The sequence below is a fragment of the Crinia signifera genome, chromosome 2, assembly GCF_055691185.1.
Source record: "Crinia signifera chromosome 2, ASM5569118v1, whole genome shotgun sequence".
Taxonomy (NCBI): Eukaryota; Metazoa; Chordata; class Amphibia; order Anura; family Myobatrachidae; genus Crinia; species Crinia signifera.
Window position 1 is genome coordinate 121,000,083 of NC_139218.1, and position 22,962 is coordinate 121,023,044.

Genomic DNA, 22,962 nt, shown 5'->3' on the forward strand with positions numbered 1-22,962 from the left:
CAGACTCAGTAGTGTGACTGACGGTGACTTGATTGACTTCCTATAGGTCAGACCTGCCAGTCACCTACAGTAAAGGTAGTCCCATTGATAGGTGTTCCCTCCTGTAGGAAGCTGCTCTCTACTTTATTGAGCAGCACTAGCCAGTTTCTATGGGTGGCATCCCATAAAATAGGGTATGTGCGTGCACGGTACCGTTGCTGATACTGTGCAGGCACCGGACCCATCACCTGTCAGTGCATTCTACAGAAGCCAGGTCCCTAGAGAGCGGTAGCAGCAGTGGCATGGAGCGGGACCCGTCAGCGGGGAGTGTGACCCCGATGTGGGGAGCCCCTCTACTACACCGCTGATTGTAATACACCCTGAAACCCACTTGTTGAGAGTAGTCTCAGTTTGCCGCACTAGAAGCACCATTATTGATAAGCATTCTCATGTGCCTATGAGGCAGATAGCCTTGTACACATAAGGAAGCATGTAGTAAATGGGGTAAATGCTCTCACTGCCACGCCAGTGAATTTTGAAGCACCTTTAAAGTAAGAGACCTGCTGTGTATGTTGCAATCATTCGGTATAAATAACAATATGTAAAACAATAGCATCAGTGTGTAATACTTATTATATAGAACTTTAATATGACACAGTTATCCAATTAAAGATTATTTAATTTTTATATGGAATTGTGTATTAAATGTATACCACTATGAGCAGCAAATCAGTCCAAAAGAGTATAGAATGCCAACTACAGTATAAAACATAATTAGTATCACCATGTACCTATTATATAATCATTAGCTTTAAATATTGGATTATGATATTAGAATAAAACAATATTGTCTAACAACAGTAGTTTGTGATACGGTATGTAGGATCACATCAAAAAGATTCGAATCATATCCAGAGATCTTTAGTTAAATTAATTGTGTTTATTGTTGGCTAGTAGTGTTTGACAATAGTAGCATGTGGTGGTTCTGTTTTTAACCCTTTTTTTTTTTTTTACTTATCTTTTTGGGTTGTATGATGATAATGTGTAGAACGTGCTGTATACTGCCGCACTGAATATCTTACTGCAATCTGACAGAAGAGGGAAGCCAATCACTCACTATTACTACATATTTTGACATTGATCATAAAATGGTAATATGTTTCTTCCTTGACTTTAATCATATTACAAGGAACAGCTGTGGGACAACCTACACATCTTAGGTTAATAATCCTGGGTTGGAATGACCACACTGTCCTGTACACTATAATTTAATATAACTACCTTCAGAAAATGTTTGACAATCTCTAGCAGAGCCTGGCAATCCGGTGTTTAATGTCCGCAAGTATAGACCTTTCCTGCAAATCCTCACAGAATCAGAAGTGGTTCTCTCATACGCAGCGATGGACCTGTCAACATAACTCTTATGTTCTTGCCAATTTCAGCAAAATAATCTCTACCCATAAATATGGTATATATGTGTTTTTCTTAGAAATGAATAAGGCTGATTTCTTTCAGTGAAATTGTTAAACATATAATGTCTAACCTAAATGACCTAAAATGTTTGAATCTGCTGTAAATTAGAATATAAATGTATTCAGTGTTCTATTAAACTGATAATTCTTTAAAAAATATCTTAGGTTTATTGCAGCGACAATAAGACATGTTGGAGCTGAATAATAAAACAAATGGGCTATAATGGCTTCTCATTTATCTTATTACTGATTTATTGTCAGGATTGACCCTGCGGTTATTGGAATCATGCTACATTCCATAAGGGCTTATTCCGATGAAAGATTTTAGTGCTATCTTCCAACATGTTAAAAATAGGGCTCAACCTAAGCTTGCTGTGGCACTTTCTGTACATTTACTGTATATTTTATTATTACTATACTTATGCGATGGGTAATGACAGTTTTTGAGCAGAGGGACTCCCAGGACTGAAACCCGGAAGTGCAGTAATCATAAAGGACATCTCTTATCCAGAGAACTGTCCTGTGGGTTATTAGTCACATATCTAACAAAGTACATATGTGATTACTATATAGATGCGGTAAATATGCGGTAAGTGATTAGAAATTCTACATTGTGGAAGTAATGCTTAGTACATCACACTAATACTGACATGAAACAAAAAATAAAGATGCTCATATCCAATTGAGTTTACAGTTTACAGTTTTGTTATACACATAAGTTAAAAGAATACAGTTGTAGCAAGGCCTTCAATTAGTCCTAGACAGGTGGAGGACCTCATTGCCTTTAGCACCTAATTACCCCCCCCCCCCTCCAACCATTAGGCAGAGCTAAGGACAGTGGTAGGGTGTTTAGCACCCACCTTAAACTATAATGCTTTTCTGATAGAATTACTGTGCAGGGCCAAGGTGGAGGTTAAATTAGTTCCACCTCACCATTACAGGTGGTGGTACTCAGCTCCACCCCGTTCCCCCACACTTTAACCCCTGGTTGTAGCTCATGCATACCAAAGTTGTCATTCGCAGAGCACATTGGGAGTGCGGTGGCAAACACCTTGGTTTTGCACCAGCGTCAAATGATTGTCCACTTAGCAGTGTTGCAGCCTACTGCAATGTTTAGCTGCATTTATTGTCACAATAGATCATGAAAGTGATGATACATTATAACTGACTATATATTTGTGTATGAATAGTGTATATTTGGGTACTTGTTTCCTATCTGGGCGCCCGCTAAGTTAATTGCGCACCATGCTATTCTCCGTAGAGAAATCGGATCGCATCGCATCGTACACATACACGATATTGAACGATGCGATGCGATGCGATCCGATTTCCCATAGGAAACAATGTTAAATGGCTCAATTTAGCCAAATTATCATAGGAACAATAGTAAATGGACCAAAAACACCCCTGAACATTGAAATGTCCCCCCAAAAGTAGTTGACGCCACCCCGCCATCAACGTGAACCCGAAGCGTGGCGAGCGCAGCGAGCCCGCGAGGGGCGGCGGTACGCGTCCTCCGACGCGTCGCCATGGACACCTGGGAAGCCCGCGAGGGGACGCATATAACTGTGAAGGTATCCGCGTCCCCTCGCGGGGCTCGCTGCGCTCGCCACGCTTCGGGCTCAGTGGCTCGCTGCGCTCGCCACACTATTCTATTCTCACTCCACGCCGACGTGGATAGTAGGGCATGAAAAGGTCGGAGGACGCGTACCGCCGCCCCTCGCGGGCTCGCTGCGCTCGCCACGCTTCGGGTTCACGTTGATGGCGGGGTGGCGTCAACTACTTTTGGGGGGACATTTCAATGTTCAGGGGTGTTTTTGGCCCATTTACTATTGTTCCTATGAGAATTTGGCTAAATTGAGCCATTTCACATTGTTTCCTATGGGAAATCGAATCGGATCGCATCGCATCGCATCGTTCAATATCGTGTATGTGTACGATGCGATGCGATCCGATTTCATTACGGTGACGTACGTAGAAAACCTGGGCGCCCAGATAGGAAACAAGTACCTATATTTGTGTATATATAATTTTAGTATAGTTGTGTATTTTTTGTGTACATCATTATAGTATACTTGTGTACAGTATATTACATTTGTGGGTATATACTGTAGTTGCAGTATACTTGTCTATATTTGTGAATATATCATTATATTATAATTGTGCATGTTTGATTATTTGTTTCATATTGGGTGAAATTTGGTTTCTCCGTTGAAGTTCCACTATAAGACACAAAATGTGTCCCTTAAGAGTATAGAGCTAATCAAATAGACCCCCCCATCAAACCTGGGCCCGGGTAAAAAGTGCCCCAATACCCCCCCTCTCATCGCTACTACCTATATTACATACATGATAGCATGTATGTGTATATGTGCTTAATGATTTCCCTTTGCACTACATGGTGTGCTCTGGACTGCTTTAAGAAAATCAGGACTATTGGAGATAGGCAGGTACTCTCTTTGTATTACTAGTCTTCCCTTCGTTGTGACTTTAAGTTAAGTCATGAAACCTGAACGTGGCCATCTTCCAAATATTGAAACGTAACACCACCAAATTTCTTCAGTTCACCAAATTATATTAAAAGAATCTGTTTAGCAGTTAGTGCAATTAGTGCATGTTGCATGTTTTCAGCTACGTAATGCACCAGTGCTGAGAATCAAAAGCTTGAGGCGTACTTTATACATTATATTATCGCCTGTTCAATATACTGCTGCAGTATATTAGGAGGAACAACTCACACCGCCAGAAAACTGAGCTTAATATCAATAAAAGCATCATACATTGTCTGGTATATTGGTTCCAATATTGTCAGCAGTGCTTTGCTGAATCACTGCAGACTTATTTGTCTTTCGAGTTGTACATACAAAAGTCAATGAAAATGTGATTTGCAAACGCCCTTCTGGTTTTAAGAACATTTCATTTCCAACTCCAGAGAGGAATTGAAAAGCAGACTTAGCATAATGTTGGTATTCTGTGGAGCACAGCAGCGGCTGTAGGTTGACTTAACAAGCAGGGAAAGCAGACTGTGTCTTAAGATTTCTTAACAGAAGGGTGTAAAGCTCATTAGTATTCTCCTATCATTTCAAAAGCAATTGAAAACTTTTAGAACACGTTACTATTTATTAGCAAACAAATTAAGTTAAAAAGGCATAATAAGGAAAATAATGCATTAGAAATTTGCAGGTGAGGCGCAGATCCATCTGGCATGTGAATTAGTAGTGGCAGCGGAAGGGAGGAAGGGAGGGCAGACGATTTTAAAATCTGCATCATATATAGCACTTGTCTTAACACTTGAGATAATAGTTTCCTGCTGTGTTTTCACGTTACCTACAATTTGCAACTGGTGGCATCTCACAATCTTTGAAAATTAATGTATTTAATTGATTATACTGTATAATAAATAATATAAATATAATACTTAAATATTACAATACAGAGTTTAATAAAATAAATAATATAAAAAATTAAAAGTATGTGTTATCACATATGATTGCTGTTGATATGAGGCAGTATTGTTCAGAATAATTGTAACATTTCAACTCATTAATTGATGCCCTAGGTAAGATTTTGTCTATTGCCCCCTAGTGCCTCTGCTAGTTCCACTTTTGGCCCAATAAATTAATATATATTTGTGATTGAATGAAAAGAATAATAAATACAAAAAATAAAAAAAACTGATCAAAGAGCAGCCTGCAACCCCTCATCCACAGCAATCCTCATCTGGGTTTGAAAAATGACAGGTAGGAGCTGATTGGCTGGCTGTTTATCACTCTCCATTTTATCACTTTTTGAAGCTTGGTACATCTGGCTCTTAGTCATATTAAAGGGCTAGATGAGGATGGCTGTATCTGTAGGTTGACAATCAATAAGTCAACCACTATTGGCCAACAATCAAAAGATTGATACATGAAAACAGTCGACAAGCTTTAGGTCCACATTGACAAAAGTTTGACACAAGAAAAACTTTGATATGAAAATGAGCGAAACTCACATAGGACTAACAGTTTATGAATCAGAGAATAGGGACCACAGAGAATAATGAGAGACCACATTCAGAGATGTGGCTGTAAAGACATCTGATTTTGATTATCAGCTGTAGGATCGAGGACCCGGTGTAACAGCACTGGACTCCTCCCCCCTCCTCGGTGCAGTGGATCCCTAAAATTTGAAGTGCCCCGGTCGCTATTGGTGCTATAGGGAGAGTAAAACTCATTGATTCCTGCACTTACCCTCTCATAGTGGACCTGATGACACACAGCCTAAAGCAGTCACTTAACTCGAGCTGCAAGTCGAGTTAAGTGAGTTAAGTTAAGTCGGCAAGACCATTTTTGATACTTCATGCTGTCTTAAGTGACTGTTTCCAGCCACAAGCCTCCACCGGCCATAGGCAGGCTTGATTGACCCTACTGTAGGCATTTGTTTATGCCTATAGCCAGCTCTGTTTGTAGCAATGAAAGTGTGCAGATTAACTGAAAAACTATGCTCCATTACAGTGTGTATAAGCATGCATTCGTCTGTGAGTTTAGTTATGCTTGTGTGTGTGTGTGTGTGTGTGTGTGTGCATGCTACATAAAAATATTCCTGTTTACTTCATTACAGTGTGTGTGTGTGTGTGTGTGTGTGTGTGTGTGTGTGTGTGTGTGTGTGTGTAACTATGCTGCATTGCAGGGGACCTGTGTGCAGGGAATTATGCTGCATTACTGGATATGGGACAAATGACATGAACCTGACAGAAAGTAGATAGAAGAGGTCAATTACAATAGAAAAAAAAATAGTAGTACCGCATATTTACATAATCACACCTATAGAAAAAGAAAAAGAGAAGAGTTATTTTCTATGACCATTGCAGATATCCACTATACGTAGTTTGCAAAACTAAAATGCTTTCTTCAAGGAACAGCTTGCTATCACATTGTGGGCGGCATGTATTAACATACATCGCCACCCCTCGCCACGCTTCTGCCGCGATGCCAACGAATATGTACTTACATATGCGGCTGGCATTGCGGTGCGGTGACGGAGGTCCCCTGCGATACCTTTAATGTTGTTTGCATGGGGTCTCCTTCACCTCCTGGGCTCTGCGGCGTCCCCAGCATCTCCTCCTCCCCCTGCTGCCGGAAGGACATCCCCGGCTGTGACATGCTGCTGGGGGAGGAGGAGCAGCATGGAGGACAGGGGAGGGGGGTGCAGACGGTGGGAAGCGAGCAATTGAAGAAGCCCATAGGCTTCTATAGGGTATCGGCACCCAAAGGTGGTGATACCCTGCCCGCTGAAGATGGTGTGGTCGGGTCTTAGTAAATTTGAAAATTAAGTAAAACGGGGGTTTTACCGCATTTTCGTCATAGTACATCCCGCTCTTTATATTTCAAGTGGAGGCTTCTTGAACTGTGGGCCTAATCGAAGAATTTGCAGTGGACTTTGAAGAAGAAAGCTTCTGCCCAATCTGAAAGAAAATACACTCCATGCAAAATTGTTAGAGAATCACTAAGCGCCATCCACTCACAAATCCGACTTACGCAATTCCTGAAACATTGAAAAGACTTTGCCATCTGGAAGAATGTAAGTTGGTCTAAGGTGTCCACTAATCTGTACCTGAGACAGACTGGAAGTGGTCAGCGCGGACATTAGAGACCTTCCTCAAAAACACCGGTACTTGTGTATTTTGGCCGCACCCATCGCATCGCATACCATAAGGCATCCGATGGTATGCGATGCGATGCGATATCGCGCGATACTGTACAATGTCATACAATTTTAAAATTGTATGACATTGTACATTGCATAAAATGCCATAAAATGCGATGCGATGCGATTAAACATTGTATAAGCACCCTAATGGGTGCTTACAATGTGAAATGCACCCCCACGCCACCCCCCCACTATAAACGTGAACCCGAAGCGTGGCGAGCCCAGCGAGCCCGCGAGGGGCGGCGGTACGCGTCCTTCGACCTTTTCATACTCCCACTATCCACGTCGGCGTGGAGTTGAGAATAGAAAATGTGGCTAGCGCAGCGAGCCACCGAGACCGAAGCGTGGCGAGCGCAGCGAGCCCCGAGAGGGGACGCGGATACCTGTGAAGCCCGCGAGGGGACTCCGATACCAGTGAAGGTATCCGCGTCCCCTCGCGGGGCTCGCTGCGCTCGCCACGCTTCGGGCTCGGTGGCTCGCTGCGCTCGCCACACTTTCTATTCTCAACTCCACGTGGATAGTGGGGGTATGAAAAGGTCGGAGGACGCGTCTCGCTGCGCTCGCCACGCTTCGCTCGCCACGCTTCGGGTTCACGTTTATAGTGGGGGGGTGGCGTGGGGGTGCTTTTCACATTGTAAGCACCCATTACGGTGCTTAAAAGCACCCTTTATGGTGCTTATACAATCTTTCATCGCATAGGGGGCAAAAATCGCGTTGCATCGCATGCCATCAGATGCATGCGATGCAACGCAATGAAAACATCGGGGGCGCCGCTATAATACACAAGTACCAAAACACCTGGGCACACCTGTGTTTTTTTAAAACACACACTGAAAACAGCAGGATTCTGACCCCAAACAATGACTTTCTGTCAGTTAAACTGTGACTTTGTTATCTTTAAGATCTATACACATTTTTAGATGATGATTCCCCTTCCATATGCACAATGTAAATAGTAGGCATGCAAAGTCCTTTGAAAATCGTTTGATTTTGTGAATTCTCTAATTAGCGATCTGTGCTGAATTAGGAGCGTGTGCAGAAGAGCATTCCATAGAGTTGGAGCCACACTAATGACCTTATTCTGGTTGACACGCAAAGCTGCAAATTTCACTGCCTCCCCCCACCTGCACTGCTAGGTATGAACAGGACGGCAAATAAGCAATTAGCTGCACCCGCTCGCACCAAGTGGCTGCACATGAGTATAAATGTTTATGCCCATGTGCAGTTGCTCATCATCGCTCCTCTGTGCGAACGCGCAGGGGAGAGTGCCAACTAGAATATGATCCTAGGTACAGTTGGTAGTCCTTCTACAGATTGCAGTTATCAAGTGGGGCTGTATGGTGGGGCAGTATGGAATCAAAAGCTGTTTTAAGTACCTTGTGCCTTGGTCATGAAGGGCTTTAAAAGTCGGGAAGCCAATCTTGAAAGTGATTCACCATCTTAGAGCAAGTGAAGAGAGTAGAGAGTGGGTGTTATGTGGCTGGGTAATAGCAATGAACGTCTATAAACATAGCCGAACTGCAGTGCATTACGGTTTTGCCTAGTCTAGTCGTTTGCTTTATGTTAACTTTATTTATGTGAAAAAAGAGTTAATTTAAAAACTGAGCAAAATCTCTGTTTTACTATATTTCAGTGTAATTTATTAATAAAGCATCGAATTTGGAAAAGTGGCAAAAGTTTGGCCAATGATTTTAATGCATTGTCACATTGTTATCCCAATGTTCTTTGTGCTAGTTTGCTTTGTCATAGCGTACGTGACATCATCATGACACAAAAAGCACTAGTGGAGAATTTAAAAAAAAACCTGTTTCTTTTATAGCGCAGCAAATTCTATTAATGGAGCCTCCTTGTGTCCTAACCAGATGCCCAGCACTTTTTAATGTAGATATGTACCATCTGGGAAGCAACCACTTGAGCCCTTGAACCCTGGAAAACCAGTTGTATACCCTGATGTTATCCTTTCTTAAAATATTTTATATTAGGTTTAACTATTTAAAATAATAATTCATGTCTTTTATTTTTAAGTTACATGTTCCTTTATCCCACCCTAACTGAGGTTCACATTAAAATAGTTATTGCACGTAGGTGGTGTTTGTTTTGGATATGCTATCAGAATTCTTCCATTATTCATTATGTTTCCATTCTCAAAGTAATGATATGGTGGGTTATAAATGAGCTGTTTAACTAAAGAAGCATACACATTGGGCGATATTTTGAACAATATCGCTCATTTTGGCCCTTCTGAGCAACATCGTTCAAAACATCTGCAGTCTATATGCAAGGAATGAGGAATGGTTCTGTGGGTCCTTAAGTAGGTTTTCTGTCATCTGTACCTGTAGCTCAATTTTGTCTATCGTTCACAAAAAGGTGCATAACGCTACACGCTATCTAGATTGTTCATCATTTGGCATATCTTTCAGTCTGTATACACAATATGATTTGTCCAGGAGACAGGGAAATTGGTTAACAATATCTTTCACTGAAAGCATTATCTAGTGCAGGGGTGACCAACCCGGTCCTCAACATTTACCAACGGACCACATTTTCCAAATGACCTAGCTGGTGCACAGCTACTGTATAGTCATTACTAACTGTCACATTTTCAAACATGCTGCATTAATTCCTACTATAGATCCACAAGTTGCCTGAAACCCATGAAATATGGTAGATCTTGAGGACTGGTTTGGCCACCCCTGGTCTAGTGTGTAACACTTTTTTGTTTATGCTGCTTGTACTTTTGAGTACCGCTAAGTGCATTAAATTGTATTTTTCTGCATAGATAGTTTGTTGTGAAAAACAGAACTATGGTATTATGTGAAAAGAACAAAACATATTTGATTCGTAGACTGTCTTTATAATTCTTTGCATCAATAACCCCATAGACATTAATGAAGTGCCACTCATTGAACTTAGAACCATTCCATTAAAATGTCATTTCTCGGTCCAAAACCCCAAAATCTCCCTCATTTGTGACTTTAGACCGTGACAGCATTATATTAACCAGGAAAATTCTAGAACTGGATTATTAAAATGTAATTGAATCTTTATGTTGTGATAAGAAGTCCATCTATATTTTAATTAGTTTACATGTTGCTGAGCAAACTATCATATTGGACGCATTTAAAATTAGCATAAAGACAAGATATTGCAAATCAGCAGAATTATTGGCAATTAAGCTTTAATTACAAATTAGTTGTTAGCACTCTAACAACGTTTGTAAATTGTGACTTTGTGTCATCACTGCAAAAACAGTTTATGGATTCTAGCGATCCAATGTCCTTGGCTGAAATAAATAAAAATAATATTACTTACTAATCAATTCTTTCATGTGTAAGCTGTGAACTAATCCATCTTTCAAATACAGCTCTTCTCCTTTATGTCCCGGTAAATTAAATCTCACAGTCAAGGACTTTAAATTCAGGTCTTTCTGTGTTTAATTTAGAGACACCATTTTGAGTTAGGTAGCAGACATTTTGTTCCAAGATACACAACCTTTGTCACTACAAAGTATTGTTGCATGATATACAAAAATCACACATTTTTCATAACTTCTTTGTTGCATATTTACAGCATAACTACAACATATTTTCTGTAGAGGTGAAAGTTCGCTTTTGCTGAATCAGTGCCAGCATAGACTAGACCGTCTTAGTTCCAGATCACCATCAGTCAGTGGCATAGCCAGAAATTTTCCTCCCCCCTGCCAAAAAAAATCCTGCCCCCCCCCCGCCCCATCCGCCTCAAGAAGGGGCGAGGCGATGGACTACGGGTGCCGCTGCTAAGCTGACAGGTGACCCAGGCAACAGTGAGCGCTGAGCTGGTGCCACCCTGTGCATATTTAATGAGTGCTGGTGCCGCTCCCCCAAGCTTCCCCGGGGTCTGCCACTTACAGTATGTAGCTATGTCACTGCCATTAGGGTCAGTTTTAAGGGCACACACGGGGCGTTTTAAACCCCATTTCTGACTAGATCGCTGGAATAACTGCATAACCTCTTTAGCACTTTCTTATGGAGTTATATCCTCCATTATGTTTTTAACAAGCCACAGAAAGCTTAGCTTACCACTGTTTGGCATTGTACTACTTATGACATTAACATTACAGTTGATATTGCAATCAATGGAAAGCCAGCTTCAGTACACAGCAATCAATGGAAACCCAGCTGTTTTTCTCAATTCTCCAGCCTCCCGCCATCAGCTCCCTGGGAGTATAAATCGCATGTGATCACATCAAGTGCCAGATCGTAAGTGAGCCTCCCAGGGTGCTGCCAGGGGAGCTCAGGGGAAATTGAGTTTGACTTGTCCTTAGGACAAAGCAGACAAATGTATGGGGGGCTATAGGCTACTAAAAAATATAGGAGTTTCAAGATGATACAAAAACAATAAACCACAGGCCAAGGGATATTCTACAGGTCACAGAAATTAGATTTGTTTTCTGATATCTATATTTACAGTCTTTTCCACTAAGCTGATTAGTAGTACAAATGTTCTTAATTAATGCTGAACTGATAAGAATGAAACTCACAGCAGTTATACCAGAACTTACTCTTAATACATATTCATATTCACTGTTTATTCTTGAACTATTGCAGTCATGACATTAAATGTGTCAAGGCAGTTTATTTGTTCTTGTTTCAGTATTTTTCTATAAAACCTGTTCCACATCAAAACCCAGCAGGAAACTCCTGTGTACTCTTAACATCCAACCTATCTCCTCCTTTCTTCCCCTTTATCGACAAAGGATTTTAAATGTCCTGATTAGCAGTGCGTTTTTTAATTTGGCTTCCGCATTCAAAGAGTCTCTGCAGATCGGAGATTAAGACATTTTGAGATGAAACAGGGCAATGCTTTGCTCTAGAATGACTCATCTGGAAATTAATTCCACACAAGTTGACAAGCTGTAATTGTTGCTCGGAGTTTGTATCTTCTCATATACCCATTAGAAGAATGTTGACAGGAACTTTACATTAAACTCATTAGTGCTTATCATAGTGTCTTCCAAATATTAATGAGTATTTAGCATTCCTCTTTGCCTTTGTTTATGCATATGTAATTCACCTTAGAAGTTGTTTTGCTTTTTTTCTACAAAAAACACAATGTTTCAAATGATCTTGTACAGTATATATATATATATATATATATATATATACATATATATATATATATATATATATAGAGAGAGTATCTACTGTTGCCTACCTAACCACGTTTTGAGTTAAGATTTCTAAATATTTGGGATTCTAACACTTTTCCTCCCCTCTTTTTTAGTATTCCCTTATAGTATTTTAGCCAGGCGTATTTTTATGCTCTTGTTACTGTCAGGAATGGATATCTTTTATCTCTTTTGTATTGTTGTAATATTGTTAATAAATGTACTCCTGATTGATTGTAATCATCCCTATTATATGACACCACTGGTCCCTCCCATAGTCTGATCACTACTGTCATCATTTTTATTATTTATAGCGGCTGACCACCGCTTATCTTGGACTGCGCAGATGCCATCCACGATTCAGGATCACTTGCAGCATATCCAAAATCGGTCACAGTCCCAATGGTTGGGGTTGGCGTATGTGCATTTCTGCGCATGTGCAAACGCCAACAGCAAACGGATTGGGAGAGTTTTGGCGTTTGGACAGTGTTAAGCTGCTCACTGAGCAGCAAAGAACCGCTGCTTAGCAAGCAGTACAGAATTACCCCCTTAATCTCTTGTAGCTATCTCATTCTTTACACCTGGCTCTGCAGTGGGGATACAGGCGGTTGGTCGACCTAAAAATGGTTGACAGTCATTAAATCTACACCATTAGGTCAACATATTGCAAGCATCAACATGGTCTAGGCCAACAGTCAAAAGGTCAACATGGGGTTTTTAACTGTTGTTTTGAGCCGACATGTGCCGACAGGCGGTATTTCATGCCCTACCATCCACTAGGGAGCGGTGGGAGAATATAATAACAGACCTTTTGACTGTCGACCTAGACCATTTTGACCTAATGCTTGTGCAAACCTGATAACCTGTCAACCTTGTCCCATGTTGACCTAGACCCATGTCGACCTTGCAGTATATCGACCAAGTGGTGTCGACCTAATTACTGCCGACCATCTCTAGGTCGACCATACAATCCATACCCCTGTAGTGCACCTATTTCCCCACATGCCCCGCAGCCACAGGCATCAATCTGCTCATGCGCAGAGGGAGTATATGAAATGTAAAGGCCTGGTGATGCTTCTCCTCATGCAGGTAATTGTACCAAGTATTAAATATTTTTTTCTGAATATTTGGCAGAGACAGGTACATATCTGGATATCCTGAAGAGGCAGCAAATAAATGATGGGTACACACTTAAAAAATATATTGGTGTGTGATGCAGTAATAATAGTGGAGAATTGAGTCAGTGGGGAAGTTGACATCACAGCCAATCAGCTTTGAAGTAACATTCTTTAAGTGCATTCTAGAATCTCTGGCTGTGTGCATGGCCAACTCACATACAATAATATCACAGCTGGGTGTGGCCAACCAGATTTCTGCAGTGGCCATCCAGATTTCTGGACCAACATATCAATCGGCTTATTGGTGAGTGCATAGAGCTTACTGCACCTCATTGGCTGACTTAGTCAGCGGCTCAGCGCAAGGGCTAGCTGGTTGCTTTGTCGCACCAGTGTGTACCCAGCTTACACTGGAGTTAGTGCTGGAAAGCATGACAGTAAATATGGAGGGCTGGACTATAAAATATACAGTATATAGTGAAGCCAGGCTGCTGCTAATTTTGTATATAGGAGTTGTATGCCATTCTTAATAGAGGTAGACTGCAGAAAGTGGACTATTTGAGTGCTGTGCACACTGTAGGCAAGCTGCAGGTAATGTTTGATGCTGAATTCAGTGCACAAAGAAAGCAGGCTGCTATTGATATGTGATGCTGAGTGTTATGCTATGAACACTGAAGGCAGACTGCAGGTGATGTTTGAAGTGGAATGCTGTGCACAGTGAAGGCTCGCTGCAAGTGATGTTTGATGCTGATTGCTGTGCACAACGAAAGCAGGATGCTGGTGATGTTTGAAGCTGTTTGACTGCAACGCACAATAAAAATAGGCTACAGGTGATGTATGAATCTGAATGCTGTATAGCAATGCAGAAGACAGGAAGCTGATCTTCAGAGATTTGAAGCTGTTCTGGCACTGGACACAGTACAAAATTTAAATAAGGTGAGTTCTGTGTGTCAAAAGGCACGCCTGAGTAAATGACCAATGGGGCTAGATTTCGGTTTGTCTCTGCAGTCATGATCATGTTCTTAATTGATTTGAAAATTACGTGCCAAAAAAGTGGGCCAGACTATGGGAGGAAGTGCCTTCATTTGGGGCATGGTCTATTGGCACATATAAAACCATTTATTTCTTTTTGGAGGCATGTCCAGCACTCTACGAGCACTCCTAACTCCCCTCCCTGCACTGATAGATGCCATGCACATGTGTATGGCATCTATTCAGTAATGACGGAACTGAGGTTACCGGCTTTCCCAACTGACCCCCCACCCTGCCCGAGGCACACTGTGCCTCGCATGTGGGACAGTGTCCAATAAGCGGGATTATCAGGATAGTATAGAGGTATGGTGGTGCCTATTCTAAGCAAATCTTGACAAAATGCCAACTGCCATGCTGATCGGCAAGTAAAGTCCTTAAGGATGCCACCTCTGGCCTGGAGGAACATGGATGGCTATGATGTGACATCCCCAGACTCAGTAATGGGGACTGAGACCCCAATGTATGGCAATTTTTTTTATTCCTAATAACATATGTTTAGATCATGTTTGTGTTTTTTAATGTACATTATTACAAAATAATACACAAACATAAACAGTAAAATGCAGACCAAGCATGAGTTTTTGGAGATGTCAAATGTAGGAAATTCAACATTTTTTTTGCTGCGTTCTCGGATTGCCGAAACTTCCCTTTGTCAGGGTGAACTTAACTTCCTCTCCAGTGTGTTCATGACCTGAATCTTATTGTAACTTGATACTTGCAGAAGTGTCAAGATGTGCAAACATTTTGTCCAATGCACAAAAGAAATTCTCATTTTCATTAATCCTACACAGACAAGACCATTTTACATATACTTCAGGATAGAAAAAGAATTGCAATTGCACAAGTTGAAAATTCAGCTTCCATACATCTGGAAAAGCAGCTTTGATGCAACTCACCACTTCCTTTCTTCAGCACATACAGTATTTGTGAAAATGATCAAAAACATATCAAAACTAGTTACCACTGGGCCCTCTGTCCTCATTGTATATTAGTTTATATATCCAGTCTATGCTGCTGATATATAAATAAATATTGATGTTCTTAACAATCTTCATTCTAGACAAGCCATCAATGACATAGATAAAAAGGGTCTATTTTATAAAGCTATTATTTTTGGTATATTCACATTTGGTTAAGGTTTTCTAAGATGTGCTGGCTTCCAATAGTGATGGCTGGCAACTATTTTTGAGGCTGCTTTGACATATTACTTTGGAATTGTCATAAATAACTGTTACCTATCATGTGGATTACATTCCCGAACAAAAAAGCAAGAACTAAAATGAAATAACACCATATTGGAGTGGTTATTTCTATTCTGAACTCTTAACAGTCCATCAATGACTACAGGATCAAGAAGGGAAACATATTTGAGTAAATGCAGAGTCTAATATCAGCTAAATCGAATCTCAGGAACAGAAGAAACAAACAAAAAGTATTTAAGGTGCTTGTAGATACTTTATGGTGATCAGTTGTGGATCATACTGGAGGTTGATGCAGTAAAAGATTTAAGGGCCCATTTATCAATAATAGAGATGTAAGCACCAACATTTGTATGCACAATATGATTACATGGCCATATGTATGAAGGAGAATACAAAGCCAACAGTCTCCCTGAAAGGTGCTCATCAATGTGATGTTTTTAGTACCAAGACTACTCTACATGTGCGATACACTGACTATGTTTGTGCAGTGACCATTGCTGGGAGGGTTCCATGGAGATTGTAGTGAAATGTAGTCCAACAGTCAAAAGGTCGACAACTATTAGTCAACATGGTCAAAAGGTCAACAGTCAAAAGGTGGATGTGAAAAAGATTGACAAAAGTCGACATGAGGTTTTTCATGATTATGTGGTAAATAAAATGGCATCCATATGGACATAGAGCTAGATTATAATAGTGTGTTTGAAGTATGGCATGCGATGGTACACGGTACACTTATACAGTGTCCATGTAACACAGGGATACATGGGTTAGTGCGTTGAGTCCTGCAGTGGTTGAGTGGCCCATAGCCATAATCTTTCTTCTTTATCCTATGTCAGTACCAAGGGTCTTCTTCACTAACTTGTGTGGCTGGTGGGTAGAAGGACAGAGAAACCCCAAACAAGGCAAAACCCAACCGCAAATCCCCACACGTGAGGGCAGGGCCAAGAGATATTTTTGATTGATTAACGTCAAACAAAATAACTAATGGCAAAGTGCAAAAAAAGGAGTCAGTAATAGGAGGCTTACCTCCGTTTCTGGGTCCGGCGGTCTTGCCTCTAGGCACGTGTTGTGGTTGCGGTATGGGGAACAGAGTTCGCTAGGAGCTAGAGTCTGGGTGCCAGGTCACAGCATGTCGCAGCCGCCATTGTGGAGTCTGGCTGAGAAGGTTCACGCTGTGCTGGGAGGCTGGGTAGTATGGTGGATGTGTCCTTGTTCTACATGTGTCTCCTGTACAGGGAGCCGCCATGTTGGAGAACAGGATTGCCCAATTGCTGCTTAGGGCAGTTCTCCAGACAATCCAGTGCAGTGCTCCCTCTTAAAGGGGGTTCAGCCCTCAGGTACCTTGCCAGGTTACTTCATGCAGTAAGAATCTCTGACTCTGTGCTCCCAGGTTAACTCTTGCCAGTCCAGCTCCTGTTCTCTGCTGGTGTTCTGCTTGCAGCTCTGCATTCTCACTAGTCCCACAAGTTGCCACAGGAAGGCCCGCTGTACCCACTGGATCTGGCAGTGCTTCACCTTCTTGAGTCTTCAGCCTTAAAGCCACAGTCTCCATTCTTCAGTATTCAAGCTGCATTGCTACAGTTTTCAAAGCCATGGTCTTCAATTCTTCAGCCTTAAAGCCAAAGTCTTCTTTTCTACAGCCTTAAAGACACCGTCTCCATTTCTAAAGTCTTCAAGCCACAGTCTTTAGTGTTTCAGTTCTTAAAGTCTCAGTCTTCATTTATTCAGCCTTAAAGCCGCAGTCTTCATTTTTACAGTCTACAAGCCACAGTCGTCATTTCTGCAGTCTTCAAGCCCACAGTCTTTAAGCCACAGTCGTCATTTCTATAGTCTTCAAGCTGAAGTCTTTATTTCTACAGTCTCATAGCTACAGTCCTTTATTTTTCAGTATAAAAGCTACAGTCTTCAGCCACCGTCTTCAACTTCTTCACAGTATTCTTCAGTTTTGTTCTCATCCCCAGTCAGCAAACTCTTTACAGTAATTATCAGTTTGGACATCTCCCATAACTTACAGTACGCGTCTTCACAGTTTCCAAGTGCCTATGTTTATTCATGTGTACCATATATGCTTCATCTCATATTGCCTTCCTTGAATGAACTGTATTGTAATTCTTCATTAAATCAACTAAATTGTTTATTCAGTGTCCTCCATCTTCTTATAGCGATACTTCCCTTGGGATACCTCATTCAACCATTTCATGAGTAAGCATTATATACGTCCATTTACTTTTCATCCCCGTCTAGCTACCGCTTCCTCAGCTATACATTACATCCAGTTCCCCAAACCAAGCTTAGCATGACAACAAAAGGCATCACAAAACATTTGCAATAGTTGCATACATCATTTTAATACAATGACAATTACAATATAATGGCACAGCAAGCAAAGGGAACTAACATGCTGCAAATTTTTGGAGCCCTGGGTAAGCCTGCAAATTGCTTAGCATTACTTATGAAAATTAGCTGGATCGGCTATTAGCAACAAATCAGTTTGCAAGCCTCTCACCAGTGTGTGCAGTCTGTGCGTAGTCCAGGACCAGCTGACGTCACACGCCTTCCCCTAAAACGCCTGGGCACGTATGCATTTTGCCTGACACTACCAGAAAATGGCCAGTTACCACCCACAATTGCCTGCTTCCTATTACTCACCTTGCGTACAACCAGTAATCAAAAAAGTAGCAGGAATTTATCGCAGGATGGCCTTGCGCATGCGTACTACAGGCTGTATGCATGCACAGTTTCTCAGTTAACGTCCAGCCTGCACATTCGCGGCATTGTAGTCCCAGCACCTACAGTTTGTGTGTCATAATATAACTAACATCCATATTTAGATGAGCCCAAAGCATTTAGGATGAAGTACAGTACTGTACTTGTTGAAGAAAAGACAGGGATGTCAGGGCTTGTTCATGTATTGCATGTTAAAAGTGGTTCCATATACAGTAGGTGTCCATGAGAAACCTTATTAAATACCGCATTTTACTTTATAACCAATAAATGGAATTGCAACTAATGATTCCATTTGAAAATTCTCCCCCCCCCCCCCAAAAGGTAACATTTGCAGAATGCAGACTTAACTACTTTTAGAGTCTCAGAGACTATCAGCGGCACTTTGGGGGGCAGGGCCCCGCCCCCAGTACTGCAAATGCCTTGGAGTAGTGGGTTTCCAAGAAGGGGGTGTGTAAAATGCAAATTTGCATAATTTTATCCCGGACCACGTCCCCCAAAAGCCACGAATCACATAATTTAAACACCAAATTGCGGGGGGGGGGGGGGGGGGGGGGGGCTTGGGAGGGGGGGGGGGGGTTGTTCTGGCAGTTTGGGATGGGGACTCAATATTTGGGAGCCTTCTGGACATTCCAGGAGGGTAGGCAACCCTGGCACAATGTGTGTAAGGTGAAATCAGGAGGGTAGGCAGCTATGAGATTAGTTGTTTATCAAACTTCTGAATAGCCCTGTGGTAGTGCAGCATGACCACAGGAAGTAAGACACCGAAGCCACTGTAACTCCATATGGTAACTTTCCTGCATTTACCTCCTACCAATAGTCCCTGACGGACAGTCACTTTCCAAATAAATCCTCTTTGCGACTGACTGCCATTGCAAGACCATTGCAGCTCAATCACAGGACAAATCAGATACCCGCACAGTTGGACAATAATCCTTCAGCTGCAAAAACATGAGATTTGCATACCACTGTGAATCAGGCCGAGGGTTGTTGGAATTATAATGTCATAAACATATTTGCAGAAATCATTATAAAACTTGTTATTCACACCGGCAGCAAACTTTATACAATTCAAGGTTACTGTACAGACAGGCACTACATTTTCGTTAAAATAAAAACAACCCTTGTGACAGTTGATAGATAGGCAATGTGATTTTACTATGGATTGTCAAACGCATCAATATTTCTGTGCATTCATTATTTGACAACCATGTAAATTATACATCACATACAGTACATACTGTAGCAGAGTTGCAAATGGACACAATTTAAAATAATGTGTGGTTTATTCATACACATAAAATACACTGGTATAGAAGATAGACAAATATAAAAATAGTGGTTGTATTTTTTTAAAGTACATCTTTTTATGTCTACGTGTAATCAGCTCAATAATGCCTAGAATCCGATACTGTCCTCTTAAACATGAGCAGCAGGGCTAATATATTTACAGATGGATATTAAACAAAAGAATCGGGTAAAACAACAGTGGCTAAATTACTGTATCTTTCGCACCATAAGATGCAAAAAAAAAGTTGGGGGAAAGGTGTGTGCGTCTTATGGAGCGAATACTGCAAAATTTTTTTTGCAAAAAACTCCTGTATGCTGCTGCTGATGCATCAGCATCTCATGAGCTGCAGCAGAGCCCACTCCCCCCCCCCCTCCTCTGGTACTTGTCAGCAGCTTACAGAGGTCCGGGCAGCGGGGATCATGCAATGTGCTGTGGGGTCTGTTCGGCGAATGGGATATCATCGGCGGGGTCCCTGCGGCAGATGGGAACTAGTAGCGCTACTAGTTCCCATGTGCCACAGGGACCCCGCCGATGATATCCCATTCGCCGAATGGACCCCACAGCACACTGATCCCTGCTGCCCGGACCTCTGTGAGCTGCTGACAAGTACAAGGGGAGGGGGGGGTGCAGGCAGCAGGTATACAAGTACCAGGGGAGGGGGGAGTGCACAGTGGGCATACAAGTACCAGGGGAGGGGTGGAGTGGGCAGCAGGCATACAAGTACAAGGGGAGGGGGAGCGGAAAGTGGGCATACAAGTACAAGGGGAGGGTGCGGGCAGCGGGCATACAAGTACCAGGGGAGCGGCGGAGCATGCATACATGTACAAGGGGAGGGGGGAGTGGGCATTCCACTATTTGGTTCAGAATATTTTTTTTCCTGTTTTCCTATTGGATAGAAAGCAAATATCTTAATGTTAGAAGATATGATGAAACTATTGAAATGCTACATGCATGGGTATATCTATAATGGGTGCACATACCTCCCAAATTTGACAGGTTCCCGGTTGGGACTACTGTGCAGCCCGCCGTGTGCAGGCCCAAGACGGGTGTGTGGTTTTGAGCATAAGGGGTGTGGTTGATGTCCACGACCGTGAAGCCACACACCATTTTTTTAAACTGTGGGGGCATGGCCAGCTTTGTGTGAGCCACTGGCCATGCCCCATCTGTCCCTCTGCCTCCCGTGCATAGGTGCTGTGCATGAGGGGCATATTAGAGAATAGTGATTTTCTGTGCATGAGGGGCATATTAGAGGGTATTCGCTGGGCACAAGGGGCATATTAAAGAGTAGTCACTTGGGATGAGGGGCATATTCGAGAATAGTCACTGGGCATGGGGAGAAGATTAGAGAATAGTCACTGGGCATAATGAGTAGAATAATTGCTGGGACTGAATAACTAGTGTTCACTCTTGCGCTTGACATGAAAATTTCTAGTTATGAGTGGCACTGCCTTTAGTGTTGTGGCTGCTTGCCCCAAATGGCACTTCTCTCATCCTGGGGATTAGAAACTGGTGCACATGGGCCTTTATTCTGGTTCACTAGCAAATGCAAATTCCTTCTCAACTGGACAAAACCATGTGCATTGCAGGCGAGGCAGATGTAACAGGTGCAGGGAGAGTTACATTTGAGTGAGTTATTTTGTTTCTGTGGAGGGTAAATACTGGCTGTTTAATTTTTACACTGCAATATAGATCTCCCTTTGAAGTAAATCCCCATTCAAATCTAACTCTCTCTGCACAAGTTACATCTGCCCCACATGCAGTGTACATGGTTTTGTTCATTTGAACAGGAATTTGCCTTTGTGAGTGAAAAAGAATAAGAGCCATAATTTTATTACAAGGTGTAGTAAACAGACTGAGCAATTTTAAAATGCACTTCAGAGACAGTAAGAGACATCCAGTACTGTATGCCCTGATTCAAAGTGTCTGTATTGTGCTTAGCAATAATTGTAAATACCCATATCCAACCATCTGCTTGTGAAGGTATCCACCATGACTATCAGTGTGGCCTTTAACGTCCCTATGTTTGATGCAGGCACTCCATCTGAAATCAGCTGTATCACTGTGTATGCTTATCTAGAGTATGAATAGCCAGTAATGTAGAAATTGCTGGAAAAATGTCTGCAGCGCAATTTTTCTGGAGATCTGCTCATACGCATTAGTCTACACTCTTAACTTTTTAATGCTAAAGGCTCTATAGTGCTGCTTACAGGACTGCCAGCAGAGAGGAGGGGGCTCGGATGGAAGAGGATGCACACAGGCCTCTTCCTCTCTTAAAATGCCCCTGTAGTTCAAGTACAGATGGAGCAAATCTCATCTTTGTAGGGGCTGGCGATTCTATCGCCAGCCCCTGCCAGCTGTCAAAAGGGTGCTTGCGCACCCCGTTTCAATGGATCTCCCTGCTGCCATCCACTGCCTCCCCCGCCAACTTTGCCGGTCCCCACCGCCGCCCCAAATCCCCACTAACCCTGCCCACGCCGTCCAACCGCCCAGTGACTAGAACGCGAATGCACGGCCGTCCGAGTCTGATGGAGTCCCTCTCCACCAGCGCTCGTCAGTGGGGAGCTTCTGGCGAGCGCTGACAATGTACCTTTATTAAAGATCCAGATTTCTATTAAACTGATCATAATTGATAAAGCCGACCACTTAACTTGATAATCTTATCTAATAATTTAAATGTAGTGACATTTTTTAATTTACTGTTTTTATTCATGTAAATGTAAAAAATGTATTTGCTTTTGTGTTTACTGTTTAGAATGGATATTTATTATTTTATTTTCCACTATCTTTTAATATATTTGAATCTTTTTCAACATAAACTCTATTTTCTCACTATTTGCTTTCTATGTATATTTAGATTATTTAACAATTTGCATAAATCCCATGTAGATTAAGCACCATGTCACCTTGCTTTCATTGTAGTGTGACAGTTATATTTGATTTGCATTTTTCACACTAAAATTCAATGCCTTGAAAATGATCCATATTTTCATATCTTGAAGCACTTCAGCTCCCTTCTATTCATTTTTGTTCTTACTATATTTTGAATTTCTTGCTGAAAATAGAGAAAAATGCGTTTTGAAGTTTTGACTATGGTTTTTGTCAGGGATTTTGAACATTCTATTTGTAGAGGAAGGTTAGAAAAAGGTTAGAAAACTAAAGAACATATAATTGCAGTAAGCTTTTTTGTCTATTAAGCATCTGAAAGTTGCATGGTAAATGGACTCTGTGAAGCACATTTCTGAAGAGTAGTTTGTTTCACGTTTTCTACTACAATCGTTATTTTTCTTTATTAACCCTTTTATGACAGGGTGAT

At 41.7% G+C, this 22,962-nt stretch overlaps 1 protein-coding gene across 4 annotated transcripts in view; it reads left to right on the plus strand.

Annotated features, from left to right (window-relative positions):
- TAFA3 (TAFA chemokine like family member 3) overlaps nt 1-22,962 on the plus strand; it is a 353,000-nt gene that overhangs the window by 148,280 nt on the left and 181,758 nt on the right. The window lies entirely within an intron of this gene.